At 38.9% G+C, this 8,923-nt stretch overlaps 1 long non-coding RNA gene across 1 annotated transcript in view; it reads right to left on the bottom strand.

The window, feature by feature from the left end:
- LOC109376751 (uncharacterized) overlaps positions 1 to 4,980 on the bottom strand; it is a 22,271-nt gene extending 17,291 nt beyond the window's left edge. Inside the window, exons 1-2 of the long non-coding RNA XR_002122776.1 lie at positions 4,937 to 4,980; positions 588 to 644 (exon numbers count right to left, since the gene is read on the bottom strand). This is a non-coding gene — a long non-coding RNA (uncharacterized LOC109376751). The remainder of the gene's footprint in view (positions 1 to 587; positions 645 to 4,936) is intronic.
- Between the last annotated feature and the right edge of the window lie 3,943 nt (positions 4,981 to 8,923).

Below are 8,923 nucleotides of genomic sequence, written 5' to 3'. Positions count from 1 at the left end.
AGGGCAGTGTCACTGGCCCTCACATGTGGGATCCGAACCGGGGCCCTCTGGCGTCCCAAGCCAGTTCTTAACCATCGCGCCACTCGGCCGGCCCAAGATTTTTTTTTTTTAATTCAACAATGAGATGTAAAAACTTTGGCTAAGACACTAGAAAAATACTGAAATAAAAAGATTATACCCTGTCCTCTGAAAGCTTACAGTCCACCTGGGGGTGGGAAATAATTAAATAAGAATTAAATCTAGTGTCATAGTAAGAAAGGGGAGACTATAGGGTGGGAGAAATATCTAGCTCATGTTTAGATTGATAGGAAGGCCTGCTGAAGGTGATAATACCGAGATTGCTTCTTGAAATGAATGTAGAAGATGGCAGGCATGGGGACAGGGAATGAGACAGGGAAGAAAAGAAACTGTGGCAGGTTAAATTATTGTTCAAAAAATATCCAGTTCTCCCAGCCCCACCTCTGTGGGTGGAATGTAGATCCCTCCCCCTGGATTCTACATTAGATTGGCCAATGGAGTGGGGGCAGAAATGACAATGTGACAGTTTAGAGACTAGGTATAGAGAGTCATCACTTGGTTCCACTTACCCTTTCTTAATTCTGTGCCATCGCCATAAGAAGAACTCACCCAGCTAGTGTGAGAGCCTGAGGAAGAAGTGTAACAAGTGGAGGTTAACATTAGCCCAACCCACCATGAAGAGCCAAGTCCCCTGGACTCACAGCTTGACGCAGAGCTGCCCCGCCAGTCACATTTGTATCAGCTGACCCATAGTCAACCTGCAAATGCATGAATGAGCCCAGGTAAAATCAGCAAAGCTGTCCTAGTCAACTTGTAGATGTGTGAGAAATACAAGGTTATCTTGGGAAATCACTGAGATTTTATGATTGTTACTCAGCGTTATTATGGTAAGAACTGACTGAACAGGAACTTTCTTTGTCCTTTCCTGTATTCTAGGCAAAGAGTATAAGGAACAAGCACATATAAAAATCTACAGCAAAAGGGAGCATGACCAATAGTTTCCTAGGGCTGTCATAGCAAATTATCACAAGTGGTTGGCTTAAAACAAAATACATCTATTTTCTAACAGTTCTGAAGCCAGAAAGTCCAAAACCAGGGTGTCACATCAGGGCCATGCTTTTCCAAAGAATTTAGGGAAGAATCCTTCCTTGTAAATTCTAGCTTCAGGTGGCTCTTGGCATTCCTTATCTTGTGGCAACATAACTCCAAACTCTACCTCTATCTCCACATGGGCCTCTTCCCCATGTCGCGGTGCCATAAATCTCCTTTTTCCTTCTCTCATAAGGACACCAGTCGTTTGAATTAGGGCCCACCTGAAACCCAGGATTATTCCATCTGGGATCCTTAACCAAATCATATCTACAGATTCTAGTTCCTAATAAGGTCACATTCATAGGTACCAGGGATTAAGACTTGTATTTATTGTTTTGGGGACACAACTCAACTCACTACCACTAATATGAGAAACTGAAAGCAGTTTATCAGCTCAGTTCTCAATATCTCACCTATTAAATGAGTACATTGAATACAACAGTAACCTACCTCACAAAGTTATTGGGAGGATTAAAGAGTTTATTATACAGAATACATTAAAGACAGTATCATGTGTAGGGTAAGTGGTCAGTAAGCATTACCTGTCATCATAAATTAGATAATCATCACTGCCTTAGCCAACTTCAGAGAATTGTATAAAAATAAAATGAGATACTAATTGGTAAAGCATTTTTGAGAAGTGCTTTTTAAAGTATCAAACAATTTAAAATGTTACTACTTCTGAAAATTTTTCATATATATACATATGTATATATGTGTATATATATATATATATATATATATATATACACACACACACACACACACATATATATATATAACAATTCACATTAAGTGTGTAGTGAATCCTACATGGAGAAACATGGTAAATAAATCTTTACATAAAGTAAAGAATGCGTTTGTGTGATTTTTTTTCTTCAATGAATCAGACTTTGTATGACTCAATTGCCTAAAACAGGAACATGCCTGCTCAATTTGATGTTCATGAAACATGCTACATAATTGACTTAAAAGTGAAACTTCATTAAAATGACAAGATTGAGACAAGAACACAAGCTACTATTTTTCTAGGCTGGAATCTTTGGGAACCCTGAATACTGCCTCATAAATACACAGTCATCTGAGTTTCTATGTAAATGCTTACTTATCTCCCTTTGAGGATGTCTTTTGTGTGGAGCAGGTTTTTGAAAACATTGAAATCTCTCCTCTGCTCTTTTAGAAACCTTCTCAAATGGGGCTGGTAAAAGTCCTTTCTGCTGGACAGTGAGAGGAAGCACCTGAGGTCACCTTTTAAAATATGAACATTACATTTTCATAGTGAAAAAACAAACTGAATAAGACTCAGGATGCTGTTTCTGGTTCTGGTTTCACTTGTGGGCTCAAAAAGTATTTATTAAGGACCTGCCAATGTGCCAGACCCTATGCCAAGTGCTGGGGCAGAAATTTAAACGAGATACTGTCTTTACTCCCAATACAGTTAAGTATAGGAGGCAGATGAGAAAGTCAGGAAGCCCATAACAGTGTAATGAACACCTGTCTTCATGGTTCTATTAAAAGAGTGGTATAGGAACACAGGGTCAGGCATCTTGAGAAATGGGGTGGGGGGAATAAACTCTGCCAGAGAAAAAGGTTGCAGAGGTTAAACTCTGAAAGCAACCGAGCCAGAGGCCTGCCATGGAAGAAGGCAGTAACGTCAGAAAGAGGGAAGTCTCTCCCTCCTTCCTTCTACTTTCCTGCCCTGTCCCCTTCTCTTTATCAGCTTTTAAACAAGGTGCTTTGCCCTCTCTTCTCACTATATTGACCATACAGTATAGTCAGTGCAGACCGCTGTTAAAGCAGGGAAAACAGGAAATAGTGTTCCTATTACGTACAAGAGCCACTGTACACACTCTCTTTATATAAACTTGCCCTGAACCGCGTTGGCCCTGTCTAACAGTGGAGCTTGGAACAAGGCTGACAGAAAGAGCCCAGTGCAACCAGCGAGCTAGAGCTATAATAATCTGTCTGGAAGGGCTCATGAAAGCTTCCCAGAGAGAGTGATTCTAGGAAAGGATGTCTTCCATTCTCTCCAGCTTGACACTGAGCATCACAGAGTTGCATCCAATTTTCTTTGGCTCAAAGGTAAGCGTCAACCTAATCACCCAGTGTGGGGTACCCACAAGCAAAACTCGGGATTCTTTTGGCTTCTCCTCCAGGGCAGTAGGAGGGGAAATCTGGTGGGAAGCCATGAGATCCTCCAACACTGCTGGGAGGGAGAAGGACTGGAAAGCAAAATGTTAAGGAACTGCTCGCACCTGGATTGATTTTGATTTTTCAGCATTAAAACTTTCTTTTGGTTTAAATTCCGAGAGCATGTAGGCACTGTAAAGGCTGTGGTGGGAGGTGAAATGACGGATGGCTTCCCCAACATTGAACAATACCGTTGTGAGGGCGGGCCAAGTCCCCTGGGGTACTGAAAGTGAAATAAGAAACATTCCCCTAGGGCCAGCAGAGTGGCTCAGTTGGTTAAGAGCTCGCTCAAGAGTGTGAGCTCTGAGCAACAGTGGTTCGATTCCCAGCCTGAGCTGAGTAGCCGCTAAGCTGCCAACAGGTGGCAGGATGGCTCTGCTTAAAAAAAAGGAAAAAAAAGAAAATAAAAAAAGAAACATTCCCCTAGAGCTGTAAACAAAACAGTTGGGTACTTGTGTTTCATAGTCATCCCTATTCCCTAAGACAGTGAATACTCCTTTCTAAAGGTGAGGCACCATCTATTTTTGCAACAGTTACATTTAGATGCTAGTCTCTTTTCTGCTTCATTTTCTGTTTCTTTGATTTTTTTTTCTCCATTGCTATGTAAGACTGTATAAATTTCCAGGGTATAAAGTTGTCTGAAAACATTCTTGAATCCCGGCTTTGCCCCTTGCAGTGTCTGCACAACTTGGTGAGTTAATCTTTTAAGACTTATTTTCTTCATATGTAAATTAAGGGAAATAATAATAACATCTCAAGGAGTTTCTTTAAGATTAAATGCAAAAATCCTTCTGAAGTGGTTGCCTACTGATTATGTGGCAGAGATGGTCCATGGTTTATTTTCTCTTTCCATAGTAATTGATGAAAAATAATTATCCAGCAGGGACTACATTTTCCAGCTCCCTTGCATCTATAGAGATTGATAACCAGTTCTGGCTAATGTTAAGTTAAGTGATATGTCCATCCTTAGTCCTAGGTAGTTAAATATACCGATGTACCTTCCTCACACTTTCTTTATTTTATCATTGACTGGTACATGCCCGAGGAACCTTGGGGCTTCAAGATGGAAGTAAATGTGTCCTTGAGTCAACTCTCACATGACAGTCACTCAAAACTACCTCACTTACAGTGGACTTTTCAGAAGTGAGAAGGAAAAATAACAAAAACATTTCATTGCCTTAAACACTGAGATTTTCAGGTTATTGGTTATAATAGCATATCCTGATGAATAGGAGTCATTATTCTACAGGTGAGTCACTAACCTATTATTAACCCAGTCACTAACATCATTTCACATTTTTCTTTACACACCACCACTGCCACATAGGTGATAGGCTTGGACATAATTTAATGTTAAAAAGAGCACCGAGAGGTGTTTCACTAAGTAAGCAGAAAGATGTCCAAGAACACTATCAATCTTATGAGAGCAGAAACTATGTTTACCTTTTATACATTTTTTTTTATTTTTTGCCATTTTACTAGAGCCTAGTATAGTGCAGTTGCTTAATAAATATTTATTAGTTGAATGATATATGAATCAGACATACCTAAAATTTCAGTGGCTGACCATATTGGAGCTTTATTTATTTTTTTTTATATATTTTTGTTCAGTGTGGTTCTTTGGTGGGCCGCTTACCATGTGGAGATGAAAGAGAGCAGGATCCTTCCACATTCTGGCTCTAGCTCGTTATAGAGTCTTAGAGTCCTTTGCTGCATCATGCTCATATATCTAACTGAAGGAGATCATGAAGGATTATGAGACAGGATTTTATTGCCCTGGCTTGGAAGTGATGCATCTCACTTCTGTCATATTCCATTGGCCAGAACTCAGTCACATGGCCACCTTTAGCCACAGAGGAAGTTGGGAAATGCAGTCCAACTGTGTGCCCAAGATGATTGTGTTAGTACCCTATTGCTGCTCCAGCAAATTACCACAAATTTAGACAGTACAGCTTTATTAACTTACAGTTTTGGAGGTTCAAAGTCTTCAAATCAAAGTGTTGGCAGGGCTGCATTTCTTCTGCAGGTTCTAGAGGACAATCTATTTATTTGCCTTTTCCAGCATCTAGAGGCTGCTTGCATTCATTCCTTGGTTCATGTTACCTTCTTTCATCTTCAAAGCCAGCCATGTAGCATCTTTAATCTCTCTCTCTCTCTCTCTCAGCCTCTGCTTCTGTCACCACATCACCTTCTCTTACTACTGCTTTCCTCCTATATGGGCCTTTGTGATTACATGTGGCTCACCCAGATAATTGAGGATAATCAGCCCATCTTAAGATCCTTAACCACATTTGGAAATTTTCCTTTTCTAGGTAAGGTCACATATTCGCAGATTCTAGGAATCAAGATGTAGGCACCCTGTACATCTTAGGGGGACTCATTCTTTCAACAACAAAGGGGAAACAGTTTATGGTGAATATGTAGCAGTTTCTGTCACAGATTGATTGATTGATTGATTGATTGAATATGTGACGATAACAAGCATTTTCCTGGGTAGTCAGAAAGATTATATTTGACTTTGTTCAGCAGATTACAGGTCCTTAGCAAAATGATTAGGGCTTAAAGAAGAACTACAACCTGGAGAATTCAAACAAAAATAAAACAGGGCTCCATTTTGGAAGAAATGGGACAAGTGTCCAGCTCCTGGAACTAGAGAGTAATGTGAGGGTTTTCCTCTCTCTCTCTCTCTCTCTCTCTCTCTCTCTCTCTCTCTCTCTCTCCCTCCCTCCCTCCCTCCCTCCCTCTGTCCCTCTCTTTCAAAAATGAGGTAGTAGTCAGTTGCTAGAATGACCTTTGGCTAGCTCTCTTGTATAAAATAAATATGGGTGTCACTACCTCTCAAATTTCTTCCAAGACTCAAGCCATGATTTATATATGTTGCCTCAGTCCTGGGCTTGAAAAACTAAGAGTCCTCCAGCAGAAGGTCCCCAGAAGGGCAAAATATGGTTAACACTAAATACAAATCACAATTTAAAAACAGCTGTGTTTCCAAATTAGGAGGTTCCCTAACACTAGTTAAAATACCGTTATTAATTTTTGGCAGGCAAATGATGTTCTTAAATTGAATAAACAGTTTTAGAAGAAAGGTTTGGAAATATTAAAGGAAAATAGACTTTATTCCCTTAAAACAACTTTATGACTATATAAACCTTACATACATAAAGTACTAAATTGACTACAACCATAGAAAAAGCACTCTAATTCTCTCGACTTTATATTAGAGATATTACACAGAATTAATTATATTTATTTTTACATAATGAATTTATATTTATTTAACCAACAATAAATATAACACCTTTCTTTATGTTTTCCAAATGTTTTGTTAAATCTAAATCCAGTGGCTCTTTTTCATTCTCAGAAGGATGCTGTGATGGAGTACTCTTGGTTGATATTGTTAGTCACTGACAACAGAATCCACTATGGCTATTAATCAAAAAGAGATATGAGATGGTATTAAGCAGTTCACAGGAATTTAGGCTTAGGTGTCGCTCAGTGTAGAACAGTGTAGCCAAATGGATCAAAATGTACCATGGAGCTCTCTGCTAGAGACATGACTGCTGATACCCGCTACTATATGACCCGTCAGCTATATGATGCCAACACCAAGACCTTAGAATGTTCCCTATGATCCAGAATAACCATATAGCTGCTTGCCAAAAATTGGGTCTTTCCAGTGTGGAGAACTGCTTCCATTTTCTCCCTTACCCTCTAAGACACATGGGATTATATCTGTGTGGTGAAATTTAGTTCACCTATGAATTTCCATCCTCCTGGCAGTTTTAGTGTAATTATTATTATTTTATTGTTTAATTACAGTTGCCATTAGATATTATTTTATATTAATTTCAGGTGTATGGCATAGGGGTGAGACATTTGTATAATTTAAGAAGTGATCACCTTGACTAGTGTAATACCCACCTGGCACTATGCATACTTATTACCACATCATTGACTATATTCCCTATGCTTTATTTTACAACTCCATGATTATTTTGTAACTACTAATTTGTACTGCTTAATCCTTCAATCTTTCTCACCCTACCCCTAAGCCCCTTCCCATCTATCACCCCAACAAATCTAGGACCTGTGTGGCACCATACATAGTTATTACAATATTCTTGGCTATATTTCTTATGCTATACTCTACATTCCCATAACTACTTTGTAACCACCAATTTGTACTTAATCCCTTCCTCTTTTTTCACTATAACCCCCAACCCCCCTCCCATCTGGCAACCCTCAAAATGTTTTCTGTATCTATGAATTTGTTTCTGTTTTGTTTGTTTATTTTGTTCCTTAGATTCCACATATAAGCAAAATCACATTGCTTCTGTCTTTCTCTGTCTGACACTCCACAAAGCACAATACCCTCCAGGTCCATCCATGCTGCCCCAAATGGCAAGAACTGATTCTCTTCCATGGCTGAGCAATGATCCATTGCATATATGTACGGCCTCCTCTTTATTCATTCTTCCATCGACAGATACCCAGGCTGCCTCAACATCTTGGCCATTGCAAATATGCTGCAATGAACATATGGATGCACATGTTCCCTTGAAATAGCATTTTGGGTTTCTTCAGATAAATACCCAGAAGTGGTATTACTGGGTCCTTCTTTGACTCTTGTTATAGCCTTTGTTTTAAAGTCTATTTTGTCTGGTATATAAGTGTGGCTACGCCAGCTTTTCTTTGTCTTTTTTTTTTTCATTTCCATTTTCATGAAATATCTTTTTACATCCCTTTACTTTCCATCTGTGTGTGTCTTTCAATCTGAAATGAGTCTCTTGTAGACAGCATATGTAAGGGTTTTGTTTTATCCACTCAGCCAGCCTATGTCTTTGGATTGGAACCTTTAATCCATTTACATTGAAAGTAATTATTGATAGATATGTAGATATTGCCATTGTATTATTCATTTTTTTTCTCTTCTTCTTAAAGAAGTTCCACTAACATTTCTTATACTACTGGTCTGTTGGTGATGGACTTTTTTAGATATTTCTTGTCTAGGAAGCTCTTTATCTGTCCTTTGATTTTAAATAATAGCCTTGCTGGGTAAAGTACCCTTGGTTGTAGGTCTTGCTTTTCATTGCATTGACTATTTTGGGCCAATCTCTCCTGGACTGTAAAGTTTGTGCTGAGAAATCAGCTGACAATCTTATGGGAGCTCCATTATAAGTTCCCAATTACCTTTCTATTGATGCTTTTAGGATTCTCTCTTTGTCTTTAACCTTTGGCATTCTAACTATAATGTGTCTTGGTGTGAGCCTGTTTGGGTTCATCTTTTTTGGGACTCTCTGCACTTCCTGGACTTGCATGTCTATTTCCTTCACCAGGTTTAAAGTTTTCAGTAAGTATTTCTCCAAATAAGTTTTCAATCCCTTGCTTTCTCTCTTCTTCTGGTACCCCTATGATGTGAATGTTATTATGCTTGATGTTGTTGCAGAGGTCTCTTAAATTATCCTTATTTTTTTCTTTTTGCTTTTTCAAGTGTGTGTTTTCTGCTACCTTGTCTTCCAAATGGCTGATTCTGTCCTCTGTATCATCTAGTCTGCTGATGCATTCTAGTGCATTCTAGTGCATCCTTCTAGTGCATTCTTCATTTCAGTTATTGTATTCTTCA

Source organism: Hipposideros armiger, unplaced genomic scaffold (genome assembly GCF_001890085.2).
Source record: "Hipposideros armiger isolate ML-2016 unplaced genomic scaffold, ASM189008v1 scaffold_1189, whole genome shotgun sequence".
NCBI classification, from domain to species: domain Eukaryota; kingdom Metazoa; phylum Chordata; class Mammalia; order Chiroptera; family Hipposideridae; genus Hipposideros; species Hipposideros armiger.
The sequence above is the reverse complement of the archived record's forward strand: the minus strand, read 5'-3'. Positions and strand labels throughout refer to the sequence as shown.